General features: G+C 35.7%; 1 pseudogene across 1 annotated transcript in view; it reads right to left on the bottom strand.

The window, feature by feature from the left end:
- Nucleotides 1-15,425, bottom strand: part of LOC118533186 (ankyrin repeat domain-containing protein 26-like) — an 84,743-nt pseudogene that overhangs the window by 46,028 nt on the left and 23,290 nt on the right. The window contains exons 7-15 of the transcript XR_013449015.1: nt 15,279-15,351; nt 12,750-12,807; nt 12,455-12,639; nt 8,485-8,614; nt 8,117-8,178; nt 4,658-4,751; nt 2,353-2,381; nt 2,187-2,259; nt 1,443-1,444 (exon numbers count right to left, since the gene is read on the bottom strand). The product of XR_013449015.1 is annotated as an ankyrin repeat domain-containing protein 26-like (transcript). The remainder of the gene's footprint in view (nt 1-1,442; nt 1,445-2,186; nt 2,260-2,352; nt 2,382-4,657; nt 4,752-8,116; nt 8,179-8,484; nt 8,615-12,454; nt 12,640-12,749; nt 12,808-15,278; nt 15,352-15,425) is intronic.

Genomic DNA, 15,425 nt, shown 5'->3' with positions numbered 1-15,425 from the left:
CTGGGTGGCTCAGTCAGTTAAACGGCTGCCTTCGGCTCAGGTCATGATCCCAGGGTCCTGGGATCAAGTCCCGCATCGGGCTCCCTGCTCAGCTGGGAGTCTGTTTCTCCCTCTGCCACTCCTCCCACTCGTTCTCTCAATTTCCCTCTCTCTCAAATCGATAAAAATTTTAAATAACAATAATAATAATAAAGAGGCACCTGGGTGGTTCAGTGAGTTAAGTGTCCAACTTTTGATTTAGGCTCAGGTCATGATCTCAGGGTCATGAGATTGAGCTCCCCCATCAGGCCCTTTGCTGAGCGTGAAGCCTGCTTGGGATTCTCCCTCTCCCTCTCCCTCTCTCCACCCATCTCTCTCTCTCTAAAAAGATAAAATAAAAATAATAAAACAAGGAGATGGACTATGCATACATAGCTGAGAAGATGATACTATATAATAAATTCTCAACTATTCCCACTACTGCTGGGAAAGCCAACTCTAAAACAAAAGTCATACAGAACATAGGAAATATTTTAATATTTGATTTGGGAAGGTGCTTTTTTTAGTTACAATGAATATAGCTTGACCAATACTTGTGAATTTAGAGCTATAAAATAAAGCTAAGAAACTATGTTTTGAGTAAGCAATCTTTAGATCTCTACCTAGTATTCCCAACTGGTCCCAAAGTTCTAAATATAATCCTGCTACCTACTCTCAAGTGAATGCTAAAAACTAGCCCAAAGGAAATTACTTTCTCATAATTCTCATTCAGATGTTCCTTTGGTTAGAGGAAGAAGAGAGAGAGCGCACAAGCAGGGGGAGCAACAGGGGCAGAGGGAGAAGCAGGCTCCTCACTGAACAAGGAGCCCAATGTGGGACTCGATCCCAGGATCCTGGGATCATGACCTGAGCGACAGGCAGACGCTCAACTGACTGAGCCACCCAGGCGTCCCTATCTTCAGAAATTTTTAAGCCTTGGACAAACATCACAAATTTATCTGAGAAATGAAAGCCTCGGGTGATCTAATCATTTCCATGTAAAAAGAGAATAAGTCTCAGTCCACACTAGATCCAAAAACTACAGTGCCATGAAACAGAAAATGAATATATAACAAAAATACTTCCCTTCTCTTTTTTTAAACAAGATTGTCTGAGTTAAACCTCTTAAGACAAGGGAAAGAAAAAAGCAAGAAATGCAGAAATGAAACCTTAATACCCTTAAGGGCATTAAACCTTAACGGACCCTTTATCATTTTGTATCCATGAACCCTATACATGGTTTAAAACAGTTCTCTCATGTCATCTGAGAATCCCCGGAGTTCCAAGATCCATCCATTCAATAATGCTAAATGTTATTTGACATTTTCACTCTCATTCTCTTATTAAGTGTACCGTGAAGGTTTCTAAAGATAGGATACGTGATAGTATCACAACTCGCATGATTAGTGGGTCAGAGCTCTAACGGCTAACAATGTATGATCGTGTATGCTTGTATTTTAAACGTTTGTTTTAATTTCTAATATGGTAAATATCAACACTTAAACAAAAGTTCTTTGGAATTCCTAATAATTTTTAAATAGTATAAAAGGACCCTAAGGCCAATAAGATTCAGAATTACGGTTTTAAAAGATTGTGTCTACCAAATATTAGGATAGAACTAATTACTTCCCGCAGTTTTAATAATCAAAGACACCATACACACACACACACACACACACACACACACACACACACGAGTCCACTAATCAGAACATCTGTTTGGCTTAAGATGATCAACATAATAACACTAAGAAGAAATAAACTTAAAACACAATTGACATGATAGCAAGTGAAGCTTTACTCTAGGGAAAGGTTAGAATTGAAATAAACATTGTGAACACTGGAAAAATCTGAGAGTCTAATAATTAACTTCTGGGAATCCCAAGGAAGTAATGGGATTCCAAACCCATTTCAACACTATTTCAAAACATAAAAGTAGAAACTAGAGCTAAAGCTTACATTTTTAAAATCTCTTTTTCTTATGTTTATAAATATCTTTTGTTCAAACATGGGTATCAACAGTGGTATCTACCTTATTTATGTCAAATCCTTCAGTTAAATTTGCCACCAAAAAAAAAAAGAAAAGAATTCAGAATAAGAACACTGTGAGCATTTCAAATATTTTAGTGTACTTCTTTCCACTGTGAAATTTGTATGATAAAATTTACCTCATTTGGATGTTTGTTTCTCCTTCACTTCTACTGTTTTATTAGGAACAGAATCTTTCACTTCAACGGTACGCTGAATGGGTATTGAAACAATATGATTAAGACATGATGTACCTTTCATACAATCTGTAGTTAAAAATTCAAAATAAAAATATAAAAGTTTTACCTTCACGTAAGGATATCTTTTAGGAGAATCTGAAAAGCAAAATGGACATACAGTTAATTATATGTAAACGTGAAAGCCAACTAAACATTCATGCAGTTAGTACTAAGCTGAATCCTCATGCCTGGCTCTGAAAATGATTACATTAGGTTTTGGTGTTCTGTTTCTGGAGATAGGAAGGTGGGTTAGGACAGCGACAAGAGAGAAATATGAACCCAGTATAAATATTGAAAAGAAATGCGAATATATGTATTCAGTGTCATACTTACTGATAATAACAATTGTAGCATTTAGGGAATGAACCCTATAATCTCTTTTGTTTCTAAAATTAGTTTGATTTGGTAGATCATGTTAGTCTTTAAAAGGTTTTTTTGAAACAGCTTTCATATCAAAAAATTAGCTATCTTAAAAAAAAAAAAAAACAGCCAAAGCTTCCAAATTCAAATTAATCTCATTTGAATAATGAATACCAATACAACAGAGATCTTTGATGTCCCATAGATCTGAGGAGGATGAATGAGTGGCTGTTTTACCCCAACTTTAGCACTCCATCTGCTTTCAGTATTCTTTACGGAGCAGCTATAATTTAATCTGTTTTAGTGCAAATACACTCAAGCCATCTAAAGTGAATTCTCTCGAGTTTCCTCATCAACTCCAAAATTTCCTAGCTAACACGCCTCTCTTTCTTCCCTCCTTCCCTTCACTATCCACCTTCTTCAAAAGTAATTTCTGGGAGCGCCTGGCTCTTGATTTCGGCTCAGTTCATGATGTCTGGGTCCTGGGATTGAGCCCCGCATCGGGCTCCAGGCTCAGCAGGGAGTCTGCTTAAGAATACTCTCTCCCTCTCCCGTTGCCCCTCGCCCTGGTCGCTCGCTCTCTCTCTCTCTCCCTAAAATAAATAAATAAATCTTTTAAAAAAAGTAATTTCTGGATCTATGTTATTGATTGTTCTGCTTTTACATCCCTTTTATTAAGGATTATCTCCACCACTTCTTTCCTCTTTGTTTAGCAATAGTATGGTACATCTATAACCTCTATTTCTGCATCTCCTTGCTCCCCTCTAGCTAAAAACATGCTCAGCAATAAAAACAAAATAATGCTTTTCCTTGATCCTATTATGTCTTGAACTATCCAATGGCCCTTCCAGATTTCTCTAAAGGGAAGTCTACATCCTTGCTACGGAGCACATCACCCAAGGACCACCAACACTGGCATCACCTGAGAAGTCAGAATGCAGAATCCCACACCTGCTGCTCACAATGTGCATTTTTAACAAGGTCTCGGATGATTCACTAAAATTTGAGAAATTCTGGTCCATACTGAGTGTGTTGCCACATTCCTTTACCTTAACTGAACCTTCTAGAAAAAGCCTCAAGTTTGTCACTATCGATTCTCCAAAACTGAAAATGTATTAAAAGTCATAAACTTTCGGGGTGCCTGGGTGGCTCAGTTGTTAAGTGTCTGCCTTTAGCTCAGGTCATGGTCTCAGGGTCCTGGGATCGAGCCCCGCACTGGGCTTCCTGCTTGGCGGGAAGCCTGCTTCTCCCTCTCCCACTCCCCCTGCTTGTGTTCCCTCTCTCGCTGTCTCTCTCTCTGTGTCAAATAAATAAATAAAATTTAAAAAAAAGTCATAAACTTTCTAATGGACTTTTTATCAGGGCTAAAGCTTCCTTGATCTCCCCCTAACTGACCCTGCTCTCTTCTTCCTTCCAATTCTATTTTGCACTAAATGATACTATCTTATGAAGTGCCACCATTTTATATGACATTAAGATATATACATTTATAGCTGACTAGGACACAGCTCTGCATAATCAGCTACGCCAGTCCTTAATGTCTTCCCAACAGTGAGGAAATCAGTAAGAGTGGAAAAATTGTGGCATACTACTCTGACAAACTTTGGTGCTGGAAGCTCACTTGATATTATTCCTGCATTTCAAATACTCTGCTCTTCCTTTTAAAAGAATCATTTTATGTTACCACCTTCCACTATAAAGAGCTGCTTTGTCCTTCATTTACTCCCAGTACTCTCCGCCTTTCTCATCATTCCCTCTTTTCCTCTTATTTCCTGATGTTCCTTAGGTCTTAGAGTATCTTGAAATGGAACCAGTCATTTAGCTCCTTCAGTGGCACTCTCAATTTAATCTGTTGCTGACACCTGATAAGATATACAATTGATCTCCTTTTCACATCTTTCTCCTTTCTATGCATTTAATAGGTGATTTTCTTTGGATATTAGAACATATCAGTATTCCCATTTTAAATTAACATTCTATCAAGTGACTTTTTAAGAAAATACAATTCTTACCTTCTACTTGTTCATTTAATATACGTGGTCCTTTCTGATCCGCAGCTCCAAATAAATGTTTAACGTCTTTCTTTGGAAGACTCTCAGAAATACTCTGTTAAAATTAACATCAAAAATGAGCTGCATAAAGACTTCCTAATCCTTTTCTAAGAAAATATCTGAATTTCCTACTTTAACAGCAATCAGACTTACAAATAAGAAAAGCATGTATTGAAAACCAAAACATCTAAAAACCTCATATATGCTTTCTAGATTAAGTGTATCTTTTAATCTACATTTGCCCACTGACTCTGTAAACTGAACATGGAAGGCCAGAGTAAATACTTTCATAGACAGAAGACTGATTTATATGTACATTTCAACAGGAACTAACAAAACACCTAACTCTCCTTTGCATTTCCCACCAAAATAAAAGACATTAAAAATATGTATTTAAACAAACTCTTTAATAAGTATATTTGCTACAAATTTAAACTGTTCCTTATGGCAGAAACTTTTTCAGTGCTAAAGTAAGATACTTGACATGATGAGAAGCCTTGGAGTATATCATGTTGAGTATAAACAGAACACTGTGGTAGCTGCTGCTTCATTTAGATAAACAAAGGCTTGGACTTTTTATTGATAGGAGAAATGGTTGAATGAAATGGCAAAGTAGGAAGAAAAACTTTCCTTGAAATTATATTTAAATAATAGCAAAAAATTTTAGATACAGGTATGAAACTCTTCAAAAAGTATAGTAAGCTTTCATAAGGGAAGAATAAGAACATTTATTTATTAATTACCTAAAATGTACCAGGCACTTATTTTAGTATGCACATTTTCTTTTCTACACACAACAATAACAATGATTATGACAATGGGGTGGATCTTCCTGCTTCCTGGTCATTCCCAGACATAAGAGTGAAATGATGAATAGATGTGATCCATGGTTCTCTCCGTCTAGAATGTCCTTCTCCAAGACCTTCGCACGACTGGTCCTTGTCATCCGCCACTTGGCGGCTCTTGCCACATTCAGAGAGATCTTTCCTGACTAACAAAATTCCACTCCCATTCTCATCCCCATCCTAATTACAAACTCCCCCAAAATTCCCTAACCTAACATTTCCATTTTCTTTATATGAAGCACTTACAGTAACTTACAATGGATTGTTGTTTCCTTATTTTTTTCTGCTCCTACCACTACAGCCTAACCCCTCAACTTACACAGCCTGGTACGTAGCTGATATTCAATAACAGAAATGTATTTAAGGTCAAAACATTTAAAATAATCTCACTGAAGGGGTGCCTGCGTGGCAGCGTCAGTTAAGTGTCCAACTCTTGATTTCAGCTCAGTTCATGATCTCAGGGTCATGAGATCAAGCCCCATGTCGGGCTCCGTGCTGAGCATGAAGCCTACTTGGAATTCTCTCTCTCCCTCTTCTTCTGCCCCTCCCCACCCCTCTCACACGCTCTCTCTCTCTCTAAAAAATAAATAAAATCACCTCGCTGAGAAGGTCTCAAGTACCAAGTCACTAGACTGTCGGCCCTTACACAATGCAAGGGTTAAGGGCATTGACAGCCGTGCAGTCAAAAATCCACATATAACTTTTGATTCCCCAAAAACTTCACTACTAATCTCCTATTGAACTTCCTACTTTAAAAGCAATTAGACTTAAAAATAGGAAAAATGTAAATTAAAAACCAAAACATTTCAAGAGAAGACCTCGTATATGCTCTCTAGATCTAATCTACATCTTAATCCTCATTTGGCCATTGACTCTGTAAACTGAGCATGGAAGGTCAGAGTAAATCATAACCTAATGCTGACCTTACCAATAATGTAAAGTCAATGAACACATTTTGTATGTTATATGTATTATATGCTGTATTCTTACAATATAAAGAAAAGTTTATTAAGAAAATCATAAGGAAGAGAAAACAGATTAACAGCACTGCACTGTATCAAAAAAATAAGTCTGTGTGTCAGTGGACCCACAATTCAACCTCATCCTGTTCAAGGGTCAACTGTATACCTATACAATGTCACTGAAACGTAACATACCCCAACTTAGAAATCCACCTTCCCGTTCTTACTTTCCCATTCTTTTCTTGACACTACTGCCATTTATTTTACTGTCCTTCAGAAATCTTCACATTTAAAAAAAAAGTGTCCTCAATATTTAATAAATCACTAAATACGGCTGTGATCTTTTTTGTCCTATATTTCTATAGCAGCCTTTACAGTATACAAAGTGTTTTCACATTTGTTACCACATTTGTTCATTACACATACCTGAGAGGTAGGTATTAGTACCATTTTTATGAGTGAGGTCACTGACATTCAAACAGGTTAAACAAGTTTTTCTGGCATCCCACAGCTACCAAGTGACAGAACCAGGATGCTAGCATATCTTTTGACTTCAAATACGGTGCTGGCACCATTGTGTAGCACCTGCCTGTGCTAAGAGATCACGCCCTTTTTACCTCCCTCCACAGTCTGTCACCTTAGAATAGGTCATCATTACTTTACACTTATGTTACTACAAGTATGGCTGCCACAAAGATACTCAATGCATACTATTTTAACTATCCAAAATGGCTTTTACCTATTAAAACACCACTAAACCAGGGACACCTGGGTGGCTCAGTCAGTTCTGGGATCTAGCCCCATGTGCTCAGTGGGGAGCCTGCTTCTCCCTCTCCCTCCGCACCTCCCCCAGCTCATGCTCTCTTTCTCTATCTCTTTCTCTCTCAAATAAATAAATAAAATCTTTTTTAAAATAAATAAATAAAACACCACTAAGCCAAATTGTTATTATAATCCCAATGCTCCTTGTAAATCTACTTGACAATCCAAATAAAGTAGTTTCAGGGCCCCTGGATGGCTCAGTCAGTTGAGTGTCCAACTCTTGGTATCAGTAGGGCTCTGGGCCCAGAGTGGAGTCTGCTTCAGATTCTCTCTCCCTCTCCCTCCTGCTCACTCACTCTCTCTCTCAAATAAATAAATAAAATCTTAAAATATATATATATATATAAAATACCTTCAAGTCCCAGGCATTAGCTTTTCAAGTTCCAAGTTGTAAAAAACTATAATCCAAACTTTCTAGATCTCATCAGGAATTTTGCACATCCATATACACCACAGAATCACATCTGGCCATAGGTTGGCCTGGAGTAATTCTTTAGTTTTTAGATAACTTAATTTCAAAATGCAAACTAATTCCTTATCACTTCTAAGCCTCAGTTTTCTGCAATAATACTACACAGCTTTCATTAAGTTAAGCTTGCAAACTAGCAGAACTGTATTATGCTGTATTATTATATTTAGCACATCATTATTTTATCAATTACAGGTAAAAAGTATAAGGAAATAGTTTTTATGGGCAAATGCAGAGATGACACAGTAAAGTCTAAGCATCCCTTTTATGCTTTAACATCATTCAATGCTTATATTTTAAAATAATAAGAAGAAAACAGTACCTCAGAATCCCAAGGTGATTCTCCATCTTCCTCTTCTCCTACTGCTAATGCTGACATCGTAACTATAAAATACAGTCACAGATACATTAATGAGAACATGTATTAGTATGAATTTTAAACATATATACAAGCTTATCCCCACTCATGAATATTTCAATAAAATAAAAGTAATAGCAGTAAAGATTTTCAGAGGGTTGAATTATTTTCAGGAAGAAAAAGTTGGTAGTAGTCGGGATACTTAAAAAGAAAGACAGCAAAAGAAAAATATCTTAATGAAATGCATAACATATCTGGATCTACATACTTTCAGATTTCTTTATACTAGCATTTGAGCATAGGAAAAAATTCACAGATGTTTACTAACTTACCACTACTATTACTTTTGTATGCTCTATCAGCAGAAGTCAGATTGTCCTTAACTGTTTGCTCTTGTGGAGCACTTTCAGTAATATTAATACCATTGTCCTCTTTTCCAGTTGCCGGCTGCACCTCTCCTTCCTATAAAAACAACACAAAACAAAAACCCAACTTCAGAAAACATCACATGAATTCACTTGTTCACTCACTCACTCACTCAGAAAGACAAATACATACCGTACCTGTCAAGTCATAGGCACTATCGTGGGCGAAGCTGGAAATATAAACGACAGAGACTGCCCTATATGCTAGTAGGGGTAGAGATGGACCAAAACAATTAAGAACAGAAGAGTATCATTTACTAGTTCTACAGGTGAAGTGAATAAAGCACAGTGAAGGCACAAAGGAGAAAAGAGTTGCATACGGGAAGCTCAGGAAATGCTGCAGATAGGGCTGTATATTGACAGACAGACAAGGTGCACAAGGAGGGTGCGAAGGACATTCTAGAAAAGGTAGAATGAGCGAAAGGATGAAGTATGAAATAACGCAGTAAGTGACGACAGCTCCAGAATGTGGCAAAACTGGAACACAACTTTTGGGAATGGGATAGAGAGAGATAATTGGAAAATCAGGACTGAACCAAAAAAGGCAAGTGTCATGCTAGAATATGAACTTTCTCCTTCATGTAATGGGGATCCACTAAATAAGCAGAGGAGTTACATCGTCAGAAATATATTTTAGAAAGGTCTGACAGCAATGTTAAGATGAACATAAAGGAACCAAAACCAGAAGAGTATTTCAAAACTATACGTGAGAGAGTAAATTATGATAATAAGATATGAAAAATGGTAAGCAGGGACAAAATACTGAATGTGGTGATTTTTTTGTTTTGTTTTTTACTTTTTTTTTTTAAGATTTTTCATTTATTTGTCAGAGAAAAAGAAAGCACAAGCAGGAGGAGTGGCAGGCAGAGAGAGAAGCAGGCTTCCCGCTGAGCAAGGAGCCCAACTTGAGACTCAATCCCAGGATCCCCGGATCAGGACCTGAGCTGAAGGCAGCCACTTAATGGACTGAGCCTCCCAGGCGTCCCTTTTTCTAATTTAAATTCAATTAATTAACATATAATGTATTACTGATTTCAGAGGTAGAGATGTGGTGTTTTTTTTTTTTTAAAGATTTACTTATTTTTAGAGAGAGAGTGTGTGTGCGTGCAGGGGGAGAGGCAGAGGGAGAGGAAGAGAGAGAATCCTCAAGCAGACTCCCTACTCAGTATGGAGCCTGACACAGGGCTTCATACCAGGACCCTGAGATCATGACCTGAGCCAACATCAAGAGTCGGATGCTTAACCAAGTGAGCCACCCAGGTGCCCCTGGATGTAGTAATTTCAGGGAAGTTTGGAGTCCAGTTTTTCCTGCTTCAGTGTTTCAGTGGTACAATATACTAGGATGGGGAAAACAAATGACAAAGCAATTACAAAAAGCCAGGGAAGAGGAATGGGTCAGAAACAACGTCTTCAATCTGGGACATACCAAATTTGAAGCACCCAGGAGACTTAAGGAGAAAGTTTTAGACAAATACATTTGGAGTAGTTAAAAAGGACAGGAAAAGCACATGATGTTAATAAAACATAAATATCTATAAAATATACTAACCTGATGTAATTAAATAATGTAAACCTACACAGAACTCTGAAATTTTCAGAATAAAAATAAAAGCAGGGAGGGAAAAACCATGGGATTCAATATTTCATTTATATACTTCAACATTAGTTTCAAGGATAGAAAATATACTTTTATTAATATAGGCAAGTTAGTGGGCACCTGGGTGGTTCAGCTGGTTAAGCATCTGACTCTTGATTTTGGCTCAGGTCATGATCTCAGGTTTGTCAGATTGAGTCCCAAATCAGGCTCCATGCTCAGTGGGGAGTCTGCTTCTCTCCCTCTCTTTTCCTCTCCCTCTGCCCCTCCCCCCGACTCTCTCTCTCTCTCTCTGAAATAAATATTTAGAAAAAAATATATATATAGGCATGTATTAATTTCTATAATGAATAGCATTTTTAAGATTAATAAAAAGATTTAATTGCAAAACACCAATTCAAGATTTTGTAAGAATACTTTTCTAAAAATTAATTTTAAAAGATTTAAATTGTAGAAGAGAAATACTTATGGGATTTTAGAATTTTGAGACATCTTTAAGTACTACTACAATGTACGAGAAAAATATAAAACCCTATTTTAAAATTCACATGATTTTCTTATTCCACTGTGAACAGCATACTAATAGCTCTAATTTCCTATCTATGAATATAGGATGGTAGTTAAAGACTGGGGAAAGAATCTAGTATTAAAAAATTAATAATCATGATCATCCAAGTTGAAGGTTTTAAAATCTCCAAATACATGTATGATCATCAAGCAGGACCCAATATTCACATGAGGAAAGAAGAAAGGGACAAAAAAAATAAAATAAAATCACCAGTATTTCTGAATTTCAGATATGAAAGAATTCACATGTTAAATTTAACAACTATGGGGGCGCCTGGCTGGCTGGCTCAGTCAGAAGAGTGTGTGACTCTTGATCTCAGGGTTGTGAGTTCAAGCCCCATGTTGGTTATAGAGATTACTTAAAATTTTTTAAATCTAAAACAAAAATTAACAACTATGAATACTAAAGTTTCCTGAGAATAATATAAAATGTATCTATTATTGGAGATATTTGAAAAAGTAAAAATCATCTTCCAGAAATAATTCTGTATACTCTGTTGGCAACCTTTCCTTCCTTATGATTCCACAATGACAAACAGTTCATATTAGAAAAAAACTATAAATTGTGAGTTCATTCATTTGATGTGTGTCTGTGTATCTATTAAATGCAGGTAGAATTAAAAATAAATTATAAATCACAATCCAGAAACAAAATTTTATATTTTTTCTTTAAGAGTGTTACAGCTTAAAATTTATTTCATTTATTGGATAAAGATTAATAACCTCACTTACATAATCAGAAATTTCAGTTTTAATTAATGAAAAGACTAAATGTTTACTTATTTCCTCTCTTTAGTCTCAAAAAGCTCTAAAACCTACCAAGATTCTACTACACAGGAAGTTAAATCAGAAACCACAAGAAAGGGCACCTGGGTGGCTCAGTTGGTTAAGAGTCTGCCTTCAGCTCAGGTCATGATCCCAGGGTCCTGGGATTGAGTCCTGCATCAGGCTCCCTCCTCAGTGGGGAGTCTGCTTCTCCCTCTGCATCTCCCCCTGCTCGTGCACTCACACTCTCTCTCTCACAAAAATAAATATATAAAATCTTAAAAAAAGGAAAGAAAGAAACCACAAGAAAGACAATGGCCAAAAATTCAAAATTCATAATAAATCTGATTAAGGCCTAAAACAGATTTCACTTTGCATTATCTATAAACACAGGTTTTGCTAAGTTAAATATAAGATAGCACACTTTATTAAACTTAAATGGAAGGATAAAATTTTCTTCTTCATAAAAGTCAGCTGTAAGTCATTCAGAAGAGTCTAAGCATTTTTTTTATTACTTGACTTTGTTTTCTTATTTTGCACTTAAAATAATTTCTACCATATTTTGTAATATAGAGTATCTGCTCTCCCTTAGCCTCACTACTGCTGTTGTGTTTTTATAATAATCTCTCTCAACTCTTCAATCTTTACGTTCATCTTGCCCTTCTTAAATGAATTCTTCCCCCCACCCCCTCCCTCCTCTTCACATCCATCTAGCTGTTCTTTCCAGTTGCTTTCTAATTCTTTCCTTCCATAATGGCATACCTAAGAATTGTTTACTCCCACCAACCTTTATAAATCTCAATCTGGTACTTACCTCTCTGTTGTTATTACATTATTTCCCCTTATGATCTTGAGGACTTCCGTTTTTTCCTAAGATTCTTTTCATTATAAGGATCAAGAGGATGGTATGTGAAAAAAATAGGGAAAAAAGTTTAAAACAGAACAACTTACCTTTATAACGCCATGGCCTGCTAACGACTTGACAGAAGGTTTTGAAAAAGCAGGACAAGAAAAGTCATTGGCTTTGAATGGTGGTTTGTAAAGAAGTCCAACTATATTTTCATCTCCATAATCAGAATTATCGTGCTCAGATAAAGTTCTACCTCCTAGTGTTATAAGGCCGCATTTTGTTCCCACTTAGTAAAAAACAAAATAAAAAGAACATGAAAATATCTGTAATTTCGAATTACTGAATAATATAAGAATGGACAAAAATCAGTGAATAACACGTCTTCAAATAGCTTACCATTCTTGAATTGCTCAGAAGCATTCATTAGCACTCTTAAGTTTGGTTTTGGGACAGTCTAGAAAAAAATTAATAGTTTTAAGGATCACAAGTATCACATTTGATAAAATAATTTTAATATTCCCCATTATCAAATGAGCACCACTACACAGAGAACCCAGGTTTTGCAATCATTCAAATGGAGATTCAAATCTCAGTTCTGCCATTTACTAAGCCTATATTTTCTCCTGGGATGAGGATTATGAGAGATTTAATAGCTAGTCCCAAAATGTTATTTTCCTTACCCCTAACTGATTATTATATAAATTCTTCCTCAAAAAGTTAAAAATAAAGCTACCCTACAACCCAGCAATTGCACTACTAGGTATTTATCCAAAGGATACGAACATAGTGATCTGAAGGGGCACCTGCACCCCAACAATTTACTTTATAGTGAAAAAATTAAATTCTTTACTACAGTATTTATAAACAAATAATTGTAGAGTGAGAAAAGTCAGTGTTATTAGGGATATACTATGAACGAAAGCCTCTGTTTCAGATATATTTATAATATATATGTAATGTATATATTTACAATATATATGTAATATATATATTTATAATATGTAATTCAAAAAATTTAAGAGACTTCTGTTTATAGTATATCCATAATCATATTTACATATACTGAAAAATATTTTTCCACCTACCTTTACCTTATCAGTACCTGAAAGCTATAAATTATTACTACAGAGAGAAAAAAATAGAAAAAGAAATGTTTCTAACACATCAACTTTCCACATGGAGAAAGAATTGGTAATGAGAATTCTAAGGAGAAATGTACACCTTGAAAGGATATATCTAATGAGACACAGATGGGGTTAAAGAAAAAAGTTGGGAATTTTTATCTAAAATTCTGAGCTCATGGGGCGCCTCGTTGGCTCAGTCGGTTGGTTAAGCGTCTGCCTTTGGCTCGGGTCATGATCCCGGACTCCTGGGATGGAGCCCCACATCGTGCTCCTGGCTCTGCGGGGAGCCTGCTTCTCCCTCTGACTCTCTCCCCTCTCATGCTGTTTCTCTCTCTCTCTCTCAAATAAATAAATAAATAAAATCTTAAAAAAAAAAAAGAAAATTCTGAGCTCACAATTAGAGGATACTAAAAAATATACTGTAACCTTTTTTCTTATTTATTTCCTCAACATAGTTCATTTGCACTTATACATCTTAAACACAAAAAGGGAATATAGGGCGCCTGAGTGGCTCAGTTGATTAAGCGACTGCCTTTGGCTCAGGTCATGATCCTGGAGTCCCGGGATCGAGTCCCGCATCGGTGTGCCTGCTCAGCGTGGGGTGGGGGGGGGGGGGAGGAGTCTGCTTCTCCCTCTGACACTCCCCACTCTCATGTTCTCTGTCTCTCTCAAATAAATAAATCTTTTTTAAAAAAAAGGAATATAAATTTGAGCTATATTTTTAAAAATTCATATATTTAATTATGACACATTATGCACATTACTTATAACATTCCATTATACAGAATTCCATCTGTCTGCTCATTTATTCACATTCAAAAAATATTAAATTGCTTCTTCCAAGTAAGACTTTATTCTAGGTGTTCCAGGAGATGCACAATTACGTTTCCTAACATCCAGTAGCTTATAATGATGCAGGGGCTTTAAAATGAATATTTAAATAAGAATGAAATTTTAAGTTTTAGAATCTGATACAAAGATTGAGTAGATATTTTTAAAAACTGTAATATAAAAGATTTCTGAAATTGGACATTTTACCATATGGGTATGAAGAGCCTCTGCTTCTAGAGCTGATTATTATTTTAGGCAAAACATGTACTCTTCACTTAGATAAAGTTTTAACTCTACTCTTAATGGAATTATTTTGAAAACACAGTGGAATAACTTTGCAATATAAATTTTGAGAAACAATTTAAATTTCTGAATTTCCACAATTTCTAATATTATTTTAGTCTAAATGTACAACAAAGGATAGAAATAGAGAAAAAAGTCTTTTGTAAAACTATATGTTACCAAGGGAAAAAATGTCCGCAATAATTGAATCCACTAAAGATTTCATTTAGGCATGAGTATTATAAACGTCATATTAAGAAAGAAAGAAAGAAAGAAAGAAAGAAAGAAAGAAAGAAAGAAAGAAAGAAAGAAAGAAAGAAAGAAAAAGAAAAAGAAAGAAAGAAAGAAAGAAAAGTCATGTTAAGATAACTTAAAACTCACAGAAAAATCCTTATCCTTGACCAAATATCTTATTTCCTCCATTATGGAAAAGCTTTTCCCAATATAATTTTCCTGTCATTATGTATTTTCCAGCCCATTTTTTTCAGCCTCCACCTTCAGTATTTACCAGAGTAAAAAAAAAAAAAAAAAATTTCAACTCGTCATATTTCTACAAAATGGTTTGTTCTGACCCACTTTCCATTACAAACATAAAATGATGATAGGTAGGCCACTGCTAAATTTTAAGAGTAAATAATATACAAACTAAATTCAGAGCAGGAAAACAAATTTCACAAGAGTACTTTACCTTGATATCAAAATTAAAGTCTTCATCATCTGATGTAGGCCATGAATCATCAGTACCAGGTTTAATGGAAATACTTTAGAGCAAAAACATACAACAAAAACAAGTTCATTAAAAAGAAAAATCGAATGAAAGGTCAGCTATTTACTG

The sequence above is a fragment of the Halichoerus grypus genome, chromosome 6 (assembly GCF_964656455.1).
Source record: "Halichoerus grypus chromosome 6, mHalGry1.hap1.1, whole genome shotgun sequence".
Taxonomy (NCBI): Eukaryota; Metazoa; Chordata; class Mammalia; order Carnivora; family Phocidae; genus Halichoerus; species Halichoerus grypus.
The sequence above is the reverse complement of the archived record's forward strand: the minus strand, read 5'-3'. Positions and strand labels throughout refer to the sequence as shown.